The sequence below is a fragment of the Delphinapterus leucas genome, chromosome 1, assembly GCF_059928025.1.
Source record: "Delphinapterus leucas isolate spDelLeu-1000000601 "Yukka" chromosome 1, BTC_Dleu_Yukka2, whole genome shotgun sequence".
In the NCBI taxonomy this organism is placed as follows: Eukaryota; Metazoa; Chordata; class Mammalia; order Artiodactyla; family Monodontidae; genus Delphinapterus; species Delphinapterus leucas.
In genome coordinates this window covers 122,812,468-122,830,633 of record NC_143129.1, presented here as the reverse complement: position 1 = coordinate 122,830,633, position 18,166 = coordinate 122,812,468, and the positions used below count along the sequence as shown (strand labels likewise).

The 18,166-nt window shown below is 39.5% G+C and overlaps 1 protein-coding gene across 4 annotated transcripts in view; it reads right to left on the bottom strand.

Annotated features, from left to right (window-relative positions):
• USP33 (ubiquitin specific peptidase 33) overlaps positions 1 to 17,595 on the bottom strand; it is a 70,497-nt gene extending 52,902 nt beyond the window's left edge. For 2 of the 4 annotated variants that reach the window (XR_002645655.3, XR_016394937.1), the window contains exon 1: positions 17,397 to 17,503. The gene's annotated coding sequence lies outside the window, so the exon portion shown is untranslated. Of the gene's footprint in view, positions 1 to 17,396 lie in introns of all 4 variants that reach the window. The other 2 variants (XM_022581043.3, XM_022581044.3) reach the window with 1 other exon arrangement.
• Positions 17,596 to 18,166: the final 571 nt, after the last annotated feature.

The following is an 18,166-nucleotide window of genomic DNA, read 5'->3' as shown; positions in this document are numbered from 1 at the left end:
AGACCCAGCTCTAACCAACTGCCTCCAAACTCTATTGCTGGATGTCTCAGGCCAAACAACCAGTAAGACAGGAATACAGCACCATCCATCCATCAAAAAAAAAAAGAAAGAAGAAAAGAAACGACAAAAAAATATGTTACAGGGCTTCCCTGGTGGTGCAGTGGTTGAGAATGTGCCTGCCAATGCAGGGGACACGGGTTCAAGCCCTGGTCTGGGAAGATCCCACATACCATGGAGCAACTAAGCCTGTGAGCCACAACTACTGAGCCTGCGCATCTGGAGCTTGTGCTCCACAACAAGAGAGGCCACGACAGTGAGAGGCCCGCACACCGCGATGAAGAGTGGCCCCTGCTCGCCGCAACTAGAGAAAGCCCTCACACAGAAACGAAGACCCAACACAGCCAAAAATAAATAAATAAATTTAATTTAATTTAAAAAAAAATATATATATATATGTTACAGATGAAGGAGCAAGGTAAAAACCTACAAGACCAAATAAATGAAGACGAAATAGGCAACCTACCTGAAAAAGAATTCAGACTAATGATAGTAAAGATGATCCAAAATCTCGGAAACACAATGGAGAAAACACAAGAAATATTTAACAAGGTTCTAGAAGAACTAAAGAGGAAACAAACAGTGATTAACAACACAATTACTGAAATTAAAAATACTGTAGAAGGAATCAATAGCAGAATAACAGGGCAGAAGAACAGATAACTGACCTGGAAGATAAAATGGTGGAAATAACTACTAGGGAGCAAAATAAAGAAAAAAGAATGAAAAGAATTGAGGACAGTCTCAGAGACGTCTGGGACAACATTAAACGCACCAACATTCAATTTTAGGGGTCCCAGAAGAAGAAGAGAAAAAGAAAGGAACTGAGAAAATATCTGAAGAGATTATAGTCGAACACTTCCCTAACATGGGAAATGAAATAGTCAATCAAGTGCAGGAACCACAGAGAGTCCCATACAGGATGAACCCAAAGAGAGACACTCTGAGACACATATTAATCAAACTATCAAAAATTAACTACAAAAAAAATATTAAAAGCAGCAAGAGAAAAGCAGCAAATAACATACAAGGGAATACCCATAAGGTTAACAGATGATCTTTCAGAATAAACTCTGCAAGCCAGAAGGGAGTGGCAGGACATATTCAAAGTGATGAAAGGGAAAAACCTACAACAAAGAATACTCTAGTCAGCAAGGATCTTATTCAAATTCAATGGAGAAATTAAAATGCTTACAGATAAGCAAAAGTAAAGAGAATTCAGCACCACCAAACCAACTTTACAACAAATGCTAAAGGAACTTCTCTAGGAAGGAAACACAAGAGAAGGAAAAGACCTACAAAAACAAACCCAAAATAATGAAGAAAATGGTAATAGGAACATACATATTGATGATTACATTAAATGTAAATGGATAAATGCTCCAAGCAAAACACATATACTGGCTGAACAGATACAAAAACAAGACCCATATATCTGCTGTCTAAAAGAGACCCACTTCAGACCTAGGGACACATACAGACTGAAAGTTAGGGGATGGAAAAAGATATTCCATGCAAATGGAAATCAAAAGAAAGCTGGAGTAGCAATTCTTGTATCAGACAAAATAGACTTTAAATAAAGACTATTAAAAGAGACAATGAAGGACACTACAAAATGATCAAGGGATCAATCCAAGAAGATATAACAACTGTAAATATTTATGCACCCAATATAGGAGAACCTCAATACATAAGGCAAATGCTAACAGCCATAAAAGAGGAAATAGTAACACAATCATAGTAGGGGACTTTAATATCCCACACTCACCAATGCACAGATCATCCAAAATGAAAATAAATAAGGAACAAAAACTTTAAATGACACATTAAACAAGATGGACTTAATTGATATTTGTAGGACATTCCATCCAAAAACAACACAATACACTTTCTTCTCTACTGTGCATGGAACATTCTCCAGGATAGACCATATCTTGGGTCACAAATCAAGCCTTGGTAAATTTTAGAAACCTGAAATCATATCAAGTATCTTTTCTGATCACAACACTATGAGAATAGATATCAATTACAGGAAAACAACTGTAAAAAATACAAAAACATGGAGTCTAAATAATACGTCACTAAATAACCAAGAGATCACTGAGGAAATCAAAGAGGAAATCAAATAATACCTAGAAACAAATGACAATGAAAACAATGATGACCCAAAACCTATAGGATGCAGCAAAAGCAGTTCTAAGAGAGAAGTTAAAAGCAATACAATCCTACCTCAAGAAACAAAAAAAATCTCAAATAAACAACCTAAACTTACACCTAAAGCAATTAAAGAAAAAAGAAGCAAAACCCCCCCAAAGTTAGCAAAACGAAAGAAATCATAAAGATCAGATCAGAAATAAATGAAAAAGAAATGAAGGAAACAATAGCAAAGATCAATCAAACTAAAATCTGGTTCTTTGAGAAGATAAACAAAATTGATAAGCCATTAGCCAGACTCATCAAGAAAAAAAGGGAGAAGACTCAAATCAACAGAATTAGAAATGAAAAATGAGAAGTAACAATTGACACTGCGGAAATACAAAGGATCATGAGAGATTGCTACAAGCAACTATATGCCAATAAAATGGACAACCTGGAAGAAATGGACAAATTCTTAGAAAAGCACAACCTTCTGAGACTGAACCAAGAAGGAACAGAAAATATAAACAGACGAATCACAAGCACTGAAACTGAAACTGTGATTGAAAATCTTCCAACGAACAAAAGCCCAGAGCCAGATGGCTTCACAGGCGAATTCTATCAAACATTTAGAAAAGAGCTAACACCTATCCTTCTCAAACTCTTCCAAAATATAGCAGAGGGAGGAACACTCCCAAACTCATTCTATGAGGCCACCATCACCCTGATACCTAAACCAGACAAAGATGTCACAAAAAAAGAAAACTGCAAGCCAATATCTCTGATGAACATAAATGCAAAAATCCTCAACAAAATACTAGCAAACAGAATCCAACAACACATTAAAAGGATCATACACCATGATCAAGTGGGGTTTATTCCAGGAATGCAAGGACTCTTCAATATACGCAAATCAAACAATGTGATAAACCATACTAACAAACTGAAAAATAAAAACCATATGATCATCTCAATAAACGCAGAAAAAGCTTTCCACAAAATTCAACACCCATTTATGATAAAAACACTCCAGAAAGTAGGCATAGAGGGAACTTACTGCAACATAATAAAGGCCATATATGACAAACCCAGAGGCAACATCATTCTCAATGGTGAAAAACTGAAACCATTTCCTCTAAGATCAGGAACAAGACAAAGTTGCGCACTCTCACCACTATTATCCAACATATTTTGGAAGTTTTACCCACAGCAATCAGAGAAGAAAACGAAATGAAAGGAATCCAAATGAGAAAAGAAGAAGTAAAGCTTTCACTGTTTGCAGATGACATGATACTATACATAGAAAATCCTAAAGATGCTACCAGAAAACTACTAGAGCTAATCAATGAATCTGGTAAAGTACCAGGATACAAGATTAATGAACAGAAATCTCTTGCATGCCTATACACTAATGATGAAAAATCTGAAAGAGAAATTAAGGAAACACTCCCATTTACCACTGCAACAAAAAGACTAAAACACCTAGGAATAAACCTACCTAAGGAGACAAAAGACCTGTACACAGAAAACTATGATGCTGATGAAAGAAATTAAAGATGATACAAACAAATGGAGAGATATACCACATCCTTGGATTGGAAGAATCAACATTGTAAAAGTGACTGGACTACCCAAAGCAATCTACAGATTCAGTGCAATCCCTATCAAACTACGAATGGCATTTTTCACAGAACTAGAACAAAAAATTTCACAATTTGTATGGAAACACAAAAGACCCCGAATAGCCAAAGCAATCTTGAGAAAGAATAACAGAGCTGGAGGAATCAGGCTCCCTGACTTCAGACTATACTACAAAGCTACAGTAATCAAGACAGTATGGTACTGCCACAAAAAACAGAAACATAGATCAATGGAACAGAATAGAAAGCCCAGAGATAAACCCACGCACATATGGTCACCTTATCTTTGATAAAGGAGGCAAGAGTATAAAATGGAGAAAAGACAGTCCCTTCAATAAGTGGTGCTGGGCAAATTGGACAGCTACATGTAAAAGAATGAAACTAGAACACTTCCTAACACCATACACAAAAATAAACACAAAATGGATTAAAGACCTAAATGTAAGGCCAGACACTACAATTCTTAGAGGAAAACACAGGCAGAACACTCTCTGACATAAGTCACAGCAAGATCCTTTTTGACCCACCTCCTAGAGAAATGGAAATAAAAACAGAAATAAACAAATGGGACCTAATGAAACTTAACAGGTTTTGCACAGCAAAGGAAACCATAAACAAGACAAAAAGACAACCCTCAGAATGGGACAAAATATTTGCAAACGAAGCAACTGACAAAGGATTAATCTCCAAAATATACAAGCAGCTCATTCAGCTTAGTATCAAAAAACCCAATTCAAAAATGGGCAGAAGACCTAAACAGACATTTCTCCAAATAAAGTATACAGATTGCCAACAAACACATGAAAAGATGCTCGGGCTTCCCTGGTGGCGCAGTTGTTGAGAGTCTGCCTGCTGATGCGGGGGACACGGGTTCGTGCCCCCATCCGGGAAGATCCCACATGCCACGGAGCGCCTGGGCCTGTGAGCCATGGCCGCTGAGCCTGCGCGTCCGGAGCCTGTGCTCCGCAACAGGAGAGGCCACGGCAGTGAGAGGCCTGCGTACAGAAAAAAAAAAAAAAAAAGATGCTCAACATCACTAATCATTAGAGAAAGGCAAATCACAACTACAATGAGGTATCACCTCACACTGGTCAGAATGGCCATTATCACAAGGTCTACAAGAAACAAATGCTGGAGAGGGTGTGGAGAAAAAGGAACCCTCTTGCACTGTTGGTGGGAATGTAAATTGACACAGCCTCTATGAAGAACAGTATGGAGGTTCCTTAGAAAACTAAAAATAGAACTACTACATAACCCAACAATCCCAAACATATACACTGAGAAAACCATAATTCAAAAAGAGTCATGTAACACAATGTTCACTGTAGCACTATTTACAATAGCCAGGACATGGAAGCAACCTAAGTGTCCATAGACAGATGAATGGATAAAGAAGATGTGGCACATATATACAATGGAATATTGCTCAGCCATAAAAAGAAACGAAATTGAGTTACTTGTAGTGAAGTGGATGGACCTAGAGTCTGTCATACAGACTGAAGTAAGCCAGAAAGAGAAAAACAAATACCACATGCTAACACATATATATGGAATCTTAAAAAAAAAAAAATGGTTCTCATGAACCTATGGGCAGGACAGGAATAAAGACACAGATGTGGAGAATGGACTTGCGGACATGGGGAAAGGGAAGGTGGGATGAAGTGAAAGAGTAACACTGACATATATACACTACCAAATGTAAAATAGATACCTAGTGGGAAGCAGCTGCATAGCACAAGGAGATCAGCTTGGTGCTTTGTGACCACCTACAGGGGTGGGATAAGGAGGGTGGGAGGGAGACTCAAGAGGGAGGAGATATGGGGATATACATATGCATATAGGTGATTCACTTTGTTATACAGCAGAAACTAACACAACATTGTAAAGCAATTATACTCCAATAAAGATGTTTTTTGTCTTTTCAGCAGCTACTGATGGCTTCCTAGACTCCTTGTTTCATTTGTTGATATTATCTATTATATTAACAGACTTGATACTAAGGATCCTTGCACTGATGTAATACACCCTACTGGGTCAAAATGTACTATTAGTCCGTTATTTCATATCTAGATTCTATTGGCTAATATTGTGTTTAGAAATTTTGCATTTCTAGATGTAAGTGAGATTGACCTTTTTTGATAGCATTTTTAATCAGGGATAAAAGTATCGGGCTGGCCAAAAAGTTTGTAACATCTTATGGAGAAACCCGTACGAACTTTTTGGCCAATCCAATATGTGTACTTCACAGAATGCACTGAGTAGCTTTGCATCTTTAATAACATACAATACAGTTTTTTAAAAAAACTATATGTTGTTTATAAACTAAATAAAAGTCAGCTGTGAAACCATCTGTTATGCTGCCTCTTTCAAGAACAGATCTTCAATGACCTTTTCAATCCTTGAGCAAGAACTGGTCAACTTTTCTGCTTCTTGGGTCAATTTTATTAATTTATATTTTGGTATAAAATTATCCATTAGGGCTTCCCTGGTGGCGCAGTGGTTGAGAGTCTGCCGATGCAGTGGTTGAGGCTGCCGATGCAGGGGACATGGGTTCGTGCCCCGGTCCGGGAAGATCCCACGTGCCGCAGAGCGGCTGGGCCCATGAGCCATGGCCGCTGAGCCTGCGCGTCCGGAGCCTGTACTCCGCAACGGGAGAGGCCACAACAGTGAGAGGCCCGCGTAGCGCAAAAAAAAAAAAAAAAAAAAAAAAATTATCCATTAATCTTGACTTTCAACTTTGGCATCATGGCATAACATGTAGTATTCTCAAGAAGGTTTGCATAAAATTCCGTTAACCTCTCCTATACCTGGGTATCTATTATGGCTCCTTCCTCATTCCTAATATTGCATATTTTTACTCCATTTTCTTCGCTTCTATATGAGGTTTATCTAATTCATCAGTCCTTGCAAAGAACCAGCTTTGGGATTTATCCTTCCCACTATTTTTGTTTTGTTGTTTCCAATTCCATTAATTACAGTTTTACCTTTAATCCCCATGTCCTATTTGGTTTCTGTTTTATTTTCTTAATCCCTAAATATGGGAACTGAATTCTCTTAGTTTTATTTACTTAATAATAAAAGTATTTAAACTATACATTTTCTTCTTAATACCAATGTTTGCCAATGGGATGGAAATGTTCTTCTCACTGCTTTCTAGACAGTATATTATCTCACTTTTGACTGTAAAACGTTTTAAGTGCATCAATACAAGGTTGGATATATATATACATATACATATATATACGTATATATATATGTATATATATTCATGACTGAACACTACACAACAGTTTAACTTCGTGAACTGGATGGATAATTTATCAACATGAATAGATCTAAAGGACATAATGTTGAATGGAAAAAAGGAAGATGCAAAATAACACATTCTCTATGATACCACTGAAGTAAAAATTTAAAACCTGAGGAAAGAATACATTAGGAGTTTGGGATTATCAGATACAAACTACTATATATAAAACAGGTAAACAAGGTCCTACTGTATAGCACAGGGAACTATATTTAATTATCCTGTAATAAACTATAATGGAAAAAAATGTGAAAAATATATATACGTACAACAGAATCACTTTGCTGTACACCGGAAACTAATACAACATTGTAAATTAACTATACTTCAGTTAAAATAAAACAAAAAAAATAAGAAAACAATGTTCAAAAAACATAAAGCCCCAAAACAAAACATGCATAATAGCACATTGTATCTGTATGTACATATCCACTGTAAAAGGAAAAAAATACAGTTTTGAAGGTTATGTACTCAGAATGTTGCCTCACAGCAAAGAAGAAAGGGGGACTACAGAAAGATTAGTTCTCTCCATTCTGCTATTAATGTTCTGGTATTTAAACAGCTTAATGAGAATTAATTTGCAGATAACATGATACTATACACAGAAAATCCTAAAGATGCTACTAGAAAACTACTAGAGCTAATCAATGAATTTGGTAAAGTTGCAGGATACAAAATTAATACACAGAAATCTCTTGCATTCCTATACACTAACAACAAAAGATCAGAAAGAGAAATTAAGGAAATAGTCCCATTTACCATCACAAAAAAAAGAATAAAACACCTATGAATAAACCTACCTAAGGAGGCCAAAGACCTGTACTCAGAAAGCTATAAGATACTGGGACTTCCCTGGTGGTCCACTGGTTAAGAATCCGCCTTCCAATGCAGGGGACACGGGTTCGATCTCTGGTCGCGTAAGTAAGATCACACATGTCACGGGGCAACTAAGCCTGCATGCTCTGGAGCCTGTGCACCACAACGAGAGAGCCCGTGTGCCGCAACTACTGAGCCCCCACGCTCAAGAGCCCGCACACCACAACTAGAGAGAAGCCTGCTCACTGAAACGACAGATCCCACATGCCGTAACGAAGATTCTGCACACTGGAACTAAGACCCGACGCAGCCAAATACATAAAAATAAATAAATTTATTTTTTAAAAAAGAAAACTATAAGATACTGATGAAAAAAATCAAAGATGAACAAACAGATGGAGAGATATACCATGTTCTTGGATCAGAACAATCAGTACTGTGAAAATGACTATACTACCCAAAGCAATCTACAGATTCAATGCAATCCCCATCAAATTACCAATGGCATTTTTTCATAGAATTAGAACAAAACATTTTACAATTTGTATGGAAACACAAAAGACCCCAAATGGCCAAAGCAATCTTGAGAAAGAAAAACGGAACTGGAGGAATCAGGCTCCCTGACTTCAGACTATACTACAAAGCTACAGTAATCGAGAGAGTATGGTACTGGCACAAAAACAGAAATACAGATCAATGGAACAGGGTAAAAAGCCCAGAGATAAATCCACGCACCTATTGTCACCTAATCTATGACAAAGGAGGCAAGAATATACAATGGAGAAAAGACAGTCTCTTCAATAAGCGATGCCGGGAAAACTGGACAGCTACATGTAAAAGAATGAAATTAGAACACTCCCAAACATCATACACAAAAATAAACTTAAAATGGATCAAAGACCTAAATGTAAGGCCAGACACTATAAAACTCTTATAGGAAAACATAGGCAGAACACACTTTGACATAAACTGCAACAAGATCTTTTTTGATTCACTTCCTAGAGTAATGAAAATTAAAACAAAAATAAACAAATGGGATCTAATTAAACTTAAAAGCTTTTGCACAGCAAAGGAAACCATAAACAAAACGAAAAGCCAACCCTCAGAATGGAAGAAAATATATGCAAGTGAAGAAACCAACAAGGGTTTAATCTCCAAAATATACAAATCTACAAAACTATTAATCTACAAAACTCTAAGACTCCTCTGGAAGCTTGGGGATCACAGGTTGGGAATTACTAGAGAGCAAAAGATATTCAAACTGTGCATGGAAATTAAGGCTTTCCATAATTTGACCTCAATTTGTCCTGACCTTTGCAATCTTTTATCAGGCAACTTTTCCCTCTATCTACCCTATCTGGACAATTTGAAATCTCCTCAGCAATAATGATGGTAATAACAACTGAAAAATCTTCCAGGTTGAAATGACAGCATCATGCTGTATGATGTACAGCTTTGGCAGGGGCTCAAGTGCCCATCTGTAGATTCAAAACTGCTTCTGAAGATATTACTTTTAAGGGGGTGGGGAAGATATTACTTTTTAGCAGTACAATCCCCTAATCTTCAGGCCCCAAATTCTGACCCAGTCATCCTAATAAAAGAATAGCAGACATTCAAGTTTTAATACAGGAAAAGCATAGGGACCAGTGTTATTAATATTTGTTACACATCAAGACATAGTTGGTAACCTAAGGAGAACCTTTTAATATTGAAAAACTGCCTGTATTCCATTATCTAGTCTATTCCAAAAAGTAAAGCTATTTATAAAGAATCAGAATCAAGCGACTGTGACAAAAAAATTTGTCATGAGAACTGGTTGCTAATTTATTAGTTACACAGAAGATTAATATGAATCCAGAAGAAACTCTGTATTAGCAGATGGCAGAACTGTTCAAAATTCTTAACAAAAATCTGGATAAAGACACAGAAGACAGGCTAGTTAAATCTAATTATAAAATTATAAAAATAATTAAAGAAATGACATTTTATTTAGAAAAATGAGCTAAGATTAACAAGGATGGATATAGTATTCTATATTGGCATTCAAAGAGTCTACTGTCAGGGGCTTCCCTGGTGGCACAGGGGTTGAGAATCTGCCTGCCAATGCAGGGCACACGGATTCGAGCCCTGGTCTGGGAGGTTCCCACATGCCGCGGAACGACTGGGCCCGTGAGCCACAACTACTGAGCCTGAGCATCTGGAGCCTGTGCTCCACAACAAGAGAGGCCGCGATAGTGAGAGGCCCACGTACCGCGATGAAGAGTGGCCCCTGCTCACCGCAACTAGAGAAAGCCCTCGCACGGAAACGAAGACCCAACACACCCAAAAATAAATTAATTAATTAATTAATTTAAAAAAAAAGAGTCTACTGTCTCAAGTAAGGCCAAAAAAATGGTTTCAGGTATTTAGATTCTAGATGCTAAAAGACGAAGGAAACAACAGTGCAGTTCTCACTCAATTTATCAACAGAATAGGTTTCACAATAAAAAGAGAAGCCAGTCTTATTGTACTCATAAACTAAATAGATTGTTTAGTGAACGTTTGATTTATGAAGAACGTTAAAAGCTACAGAATACAAATGCCTTCCATAGACAGTCTTAAATAATTTGAAAACTGTATCCTCATAAAGACAACACTATGGCTAAAAGTAAAGTTTCTGGAGCAAGGCTACCTGGGTTCAAATCCAAGCTCCACTATGTCCTAGGTTTGTGACCAGGGTTAAGTCACTTCTCTGTGCCTCAGTTCCCTCATCTATAAAATTGAGATAATTACAAAAATCTACCTCGTGAAGTTGGGGGGGTGTTATATAACACATTTGTTAACATATATACATTACTTTGAACAGAGTGAGAGTAAGCACTCAATAAATGTTAACTATTATGAGCAAAAATTGAAAGCATGGATGTTATGTTTAGACAGCAGAAGGCAAAAGTTGGAGGACTTGAGGGGAGTTCCCTGGCGGTCCAGTGGTTAGGACTCGGCACTTTCACTGCCCAGGCCCTGGCTGGGGGACTACAATCCCGTAAGTCGCTCCAAGCAGCCAAAAAAAAAAAAAAAGTTGGAGGACTTGATACATGCATTCCAATTATTTGGACATTATGACCAAAGTAAGAGAGATCTTTTCTTTTTTACGTAACTTGAGAAATTTAGAAATAGCAACTCCAGTCAATGGTGAAGATTTTCAACAATTAGAGTTATATAAAAATGGAAGGTGCAACCTTGGGAAGTAGGATGTTCCCCATCATTGTTACACACAGAGGCTGGAAGACCAACTGTCAGGTGTTTCAAAGGACAGCATTTTTCCCTAAAGTCAATTCTAAGATTCTCTGACTGCAGAAAAACTGATTTGTCTGTCAGTAGTTTCAACCTATACAACTGTTCCATTACTACAACTAATCTGACTAGTCCAACTGTACTATTTTATCTTTTACTTTTTTAAACTGTTTTTTAAAAAATAATTATTTATTTTTGGCTGCATTGGGTCTTTGTTGTTCTGCCTGGGATTTCTCTAGTTGCAGCGAGCGGGGGCTACTCTTTGTTGCAGTGCGCGGGCTTCTCATTGTGGTGGCTTCTCTTGTTGTGGAGCACGGGCTCTAGGCGCGTGGGCTTCAGTAGTTGTGGCTCGCAGGTGCTAGAGCGCAAGGCTCAGTAGTTGTGGTGCACGGGCTTGGTTGTTCCGGGGCACGTGGGATCTTCCCGGACCAAGGATCAAACCCTGCATTGGTAGGAGGATTCTTAACCACTACACCACCCTGGAAGCCCCCAACTGTACTATTTTATTTTATTTTTAATTTTATTTATTATTTTTAGCTGTGTTGGGTCTTTGTTGCTGTGTGCGGCTTTATTCTAGTTGAGGCAAGTGGGGGCTGCTCTTCGTTGCAGTGCACGTGCTTCTCATTGCGGTGCCTTCTCTTGTTGCGGAACATGGGCTCTAGGTGGGCAGGCTTCAGTAGTTGTGGCATGTGGACTCAGTAGTTGCAGTTCGCAGGCTCTAGAGCGCAGGCTCAGTAGCTGTGGCGCACAGGCTTAGTTGCTCCGCAGCATGTGGGATCTTCTGGGACCAGAGCTTGAACCCGTGTCCCCTGCACTGGCAGGTGGATTCTTAACCACTGCGCCACCAGGGAAGCCCAACTGTACTATTTTAAATACTAGGTTTCAAAATTATTTTAATTGTAAAAATACAACATTAAAATAACCTTACAGCTTATTTTTCCATATTTACCATAGAAGAAAATTACTATACAACAAAAGCAAGCCAAAAACATTGACAATAGAAGTATTAATATCAGCAAAGAGTACAATAGGCAGAAAAGTTTATTTTATTCTAAATCAATTCATAATAAGAGTCTGTGGAGACTTTTAATCTATAAAATATGCTGATGAGCACTTTTTAAAAAAATATATTTATTTGTTTGGTTGTGCCGGGTCTTAAGTTGTGGCTCATGGGCTCCTTAGTTGTGGCATGCGAACTCTTAGTCGCAGCACACATGTGGGATCTAGTTCCCTTACCAGGGATCGAACCCAGGCCCCCAGTGGATAAGACGTGGAGTCTTATCCACTGCACCACCAGGGAAGTCCCCTGATGAGCGCTGTTTTATTTTTAAATTTATTTATTTATTTATGGCTGTGTTGGGTCTTCGTTGCTATGCGCGGGCTTTCTCTACTTTCGGCGAGCAGGAGATACTCTTCGTTGTGGTACACGGCCTTCTCATTGCGGTGGCTTCTTTTGTTGCGGATCATGGGCTCTAGGCGCGCAGGCTTCAGTAGTTGTGGCACACGGGCTCAGTAGTTGTGGTGCACAGGCTTAGTTGCTCCGCGGCATGTGAGCTTCCCCGACCAGGGCTTAAACCCGTGTCCCCTGCATTGGCAAGCAGATTCTTAAACAATGTGCCACCAGGGAAGTTCCCTGATGAGCACTTTTAAGAACTGTGTTTCTTGTCCTTTAAACAAATATTCTAGCAAACACAAACTCCTTAAAATCTTCACACAGATCTCACAGTCCTATAACTCTTCCCCTAATCGTTCTTAATTTTCGTTCAAACCATAACAAAGAAAAAGAAATTTAGTACTAATCTTCTAATTTCCCTTTTCTTAAAAACATCTGTCCTTTGACCCTTAACAGTCTAATTAATGAGAGGCTTACTGAGTCTATTAAGAGAACTATATAATCTCCTAATTGATTGCTCTACCTGCAATCTAGCTATTCTAGAACCTATTCTTAACACTGCCACAATAAACCACCCAAAAGCATAGCTCCAACCCGGCAACCTCGCTTTAAATAAAATTCCTTAATCAAGATTTGTAAACATTAATCAGCATTTCCCACAAAGAAAAAAAATCTGTCCAATAACAGCAAAGTATAGTCAACTGTAGCCTTATCTAGTTGAAATAACTGTGACAAACACTAGGCAGGGGGGAAGAGAGAAGAGGGAGGAAGCAAGAGGAAAAGAAATGGAGAACAAGAATCAATGAATATAACAGAGTTCTAATAGAAGCACAAACCAGCTGATGGTAATTTTCACCCTAAGTCACTTCTGAGCAAGATGGAGGGGTAATTAAATTAACAGAATATCAACATTATGGGACAGTCATTAAAACTACTTAAGTAGAACATGTAGAATCATGGAAAAACAATTGCAACCACCATATTCAAATGAGAACCACTCTAAGAAATTTTGTCAATTTTTTTCTTTACCAGAATATTGCTGATTATAAAAAAGAATCAGAATTTATTCATCTAAATAATGCCTCTACTAAAAATATTAGCAATTCCTCCTTCAGGATTTTATAAATAGTGAAAAAATGTAAGAAATCTTCTTATTCTATGTCACATTCATTCTCATATTTTCACCATACTGCCATATTTCAGGACGCGCTAGCCCCAGGCATTTAGAGGCTAATTTAACAAAGGCTCAATCAAGTATGGGTCAGACACTGTATCTAGTAGGGGTGGCAGCACTGTTCAAATCTCCACCCTACTTTCCCTTTTGAATGACTGGTCACCTACACTCTACTTTATCAACACTCTTCAACACACTGTAATTCCTTTATTCTCCTGAAATAACTAATTTGAATGTCAGTGACCTTATGTCAACCCTCCTCAATCACAAGTTACATAACTCTCAAACCTCAGTGCCATTTTAGCATCCCTCCTCATTTTCTATATTCTACCAGTTAACAAATTCTACTGCTTGCTTCTTTTATCCATCACTTCTCAACTCACATTTCTTCTAGATCTCCACCTAAATTGAGGCTTTTATTTCACATCTTGATTATTTAATAAGAATGCCTATTAACAGACACAGTTGACATCCGGCCCCCATCCCTTCAGCTCACCTTGCAGCTGGTACAGATAGTATCCTGACAGCTTCCCACCTCCACCAACAGGAGCCTGCCCAACCCTAGCTAAGACAATGGGAAGTGCTCGAAACATTTCAAGAACAATCTCCATCAGTGAGGACTGGAGTAGGTGGAAAAACTCCCCATCTACCCTTCAGTTAGTAGGACAATTCTAAGGCAGCTCTACAAAAATCTCCACAGGATTAACCCCCAGTTGCCCATCACTGGCTTTTTTTCCCTTTCCTGACTCTTTACCCACTCCCTCACTTGTGCTCCCTGGCATCTCACCTGCACCCATGTTATCTCAAGGTCTGCTTACAAGATAGCACTTTGGAGAAACTACAAGGGCCACAAAAGTGACACTATCGGGGCTTCCCTGGTGGCGCAGCGGCTGTGAGTCCGCCTGCTGATGCAGGGGACATGAGTTCATGCCCTGGTCCAGGAGGATCCTACATGCCGCGGAGCGGCTGGGCCCGTGAGCCATGGCCGCTGAGCCTGCGCGTCCGGAGCCTGTGCTCCGCAACGGGAGAGGCCACAACAGTGAGAGGCCCGCGTACTGCAAAAAAAAAAAGAGTGACACTATCAAGATCTTGCTTAACCTAAAGCTGCCCAAGTGTTCTCTTGGTCTCAATCATCTCCCAATTACAGCTCATTCTGCATTCATATGGATCACATACCTCTTCTAACCAAACATTTTCAATGAAGCCCTTCGTAATTTGTCTTTTTCATCTCCTATTTCTAACTTAGATAAATCATAACTTATTATCAGCCAAATTGTTGTACTGATCCTTTCTCAAATATAAGTTGTACCTTTCCAGGAACACAATAATCTATTGTTTTTAGAAATGCCCTCCAATATTCACCTGTTGAAAACCTTGCAAAGCTCACTCATCTCAAATATCATCTCTATCAAGATTCAATCACAAGTAATGTCTCCCTCACCTAAATTCCTGATTGTAATAGTCATAAGACATTTTACCACAGTTCTGTAAAAACCTACCCTATTTGACTACAAGCCTGACTTTAAATTCTTTAAGGGTAGAAACCATGTTCCATTCTTTTTATTTTCCAAAGGGCTTTCTTTCCCTGATAGACCCATAGATATTGACCTACATAGGCTTCCAGAGTAACTTTTGAAAAGAACATTTATTTTTATATATGCATTCTTAAGTATTAGTACAAAATTCATGCTCCTTTTTATAGACAAACTGAGCTTATCTCAGACTCTTTGGGACTAACCTATTTATCAAAATGCTCCTGAAATCACATGCAGACTTAAAAAAAAAGTTTAAAAACAACACTAAAGAAAGCTGTTACTTATTCCTTTATTTTTGGGAAATGACTACATTTCATGTTTCTCACCAAAAATCTTTCACCATTTATGTACTTCATTTCCTTGCAAAGAGTCCAGAGTCTGTCCCATGTTATACTTCACAGTGTTCCAATACTTAGCTGAATTCCAATTTATATCAAAGGTTACTTCAAGATTATTTCAGGCTTTAGGGAAATTCTGATCCTTACACAATCTCGAAATGCTTCTGTCATGGGAAAAGACTTTACTTCTTGGCATTTCTAACTCAGAGGACTGGCATGAGGATCAAATAAGATTGTATATGTGAAAGGTCACTGAAAATTCTAACAATAAATAAATGTAAAAATTATCTCCTTAACTCTGAATTTCAAACGATTAAAATAATCTATTTACTACAATCTAACGTCATTAAATGCACAGTTATTTTTTACAAATAGGTTATAAAGGTGTAAGTTATAAAGAGCTCAAGACAAAAAAATGAAAGCTGGCTATAAACCAGATCAAAAATAAGAAGCAATCTTAAGTAGACTATCCCTCTTGCATATGGCAAGAGGTCAAATAGTTTATTCCTGCAATACTTTTGTACTGTCCTTTTTTTTTTAATCCTGCCAAAGTAAATTAAATAACATAAAGCCCCCGGTGTAGTATAACTTATTACTATTATTCCTCCTTAAAATTAGCACTGTCTTTCAATAAGATTCCTACTTTTCCCCATGTTTATATTAATAGCATGAATTCACTAACAATATTCGTATTAGGTTCAAATCAAATAGCTTATTATCTGCTTTGGTCAGACCTTTCCAAATGATACAATTGTCTCAACCAGAAGTGGAACTAGAACAGCCTCATTATTTTTTGAAACAAGTTTTCCTTAAAAGAAAAATAATCTGATTAAACTAAAAAATTCTACTATTCTATACATCTAATAAGCAATAAGTCTAGAGATCCTTATCGTAAGTTTAGAGCCTATGCTCCTGCCAGCGTTTTCCCCTCTGGCCCAATTTTCCCGGCCTTATACTGATTATATGAGACGTAAACCCTAAAAATACTTGAGTGCAAAACACCCATAGTCATCCAACAGCTCAATTTGCACCCTGTAAATATTCAAATGAAGAGCATTTTGTAGTAGGTAAAATATGTAAGAGTAACGGTCTGGGAAACCACACACCATGGAAACTGACTCAAACAAAAGCTGCGGATGGACAGACCGCAAGGAGTAACCGGTGAAACAGTAAGGATTAAATATTCGTCTAAGAAAAATTTCGGTGACGATGACGCCTAGGTTTTCCTGCTGACAACAATTAATAACGGGACCCCTGGGGCTGCACGAATGGGTCCGATCACCCCAACTACGCCGCAAAGCGAAACCAGAACCCAGGAGCCAGCGCACTGCGGGGCTTTCAGTTGCCTGCGCCCACCGTGCAGGGCTGATAAGCCGTCATGCGGAGACCGAGGAAAAGAGAGGAGGCCCGCTTCGGGACTCTTCTCACCCCTCCTTCCTCCCGCTTCCCAGGGGAGCGCCCCCTGGGGACCCTTCCTCAAATCTACGACTGACTCGCATCCTCCACCGCCCCTACTGGGGAGGCCACCAATCATCCCTGCAGCGCAGAGCACCGGAGGGGCCTAGGCCTTCTACCCACCCGCGCACCCACCACCACCCCGAACCAAGAAAAAGAGGCCGCTGCAGCAGCCACAGCCCCGGCGCGCGGGAGCGAAAACACAGACCGATCCCTAGCTGCAGGCGAGGCGCACTTCGACCCCGCGCCCCTCCCAACAGCTACGCGCTCACCTCCACGGCCTTCCCCACGGGCCCCGCCAGCTCGGCCGACAGTGGCCTGCGGCCGCACCTCCCACCAGCTCCTCTTTTCTTCCCCTGGCCTAGGAGGGGGCGGCGTCGCTTCTGGATGGCCGGAAAACGGACCCGCAGCTCAGCCTGCGGGATACCAGCCTCCCGGCCACTTCCCGCAACGGCTCCAGCTCCTTCCGGTGTTTTCGCGACAGCCACCGGCTTCTAGGGCGTCGCAGGAGGGCGAGGAGGGCGGGCAGGGGCGGGGCTGCGAGGAAAGCTCGTCCCGCCTCTGGGGCGTGGCCGCGGAGGCCGGCTCCAGGTGTGGAGACCCAAGCTGCTCTCACCGCTGGGACTTCCAAGGTAGCTAGCGGCACAGAGACCGTACGTGCAGAGCAGTTTTAGATCTGGGGCACTTTTCGTTTCTACACGTGTTCTTCCCCTCTTCTGCAGTCACACTACGACCATTAGCAGGTCTGTCTCTATGCATTACAGAATTTGTGTTAAGGCTGTCCACTGAAGGGCCTCAGGTTTCCGGCCTTGTGCAAAGAAAAATTAGACTACTTAATTCAATTCAACCCTTTTCCCTTCCTCTCCTCTTTCTTCTCCCAACGTCTTAGGACATAGACTATCTGAAAGTCATTGTGTTTCTTTTTCCACATCTACAAAGTAGAAATTCATCTCTCCCATTTTCCCTTAAGCCAAAATCAAGATCATATCAAATATTTATTGAAACTTTAGTATCTGCTTAGTGACTAGAGCATTTGAAGAGA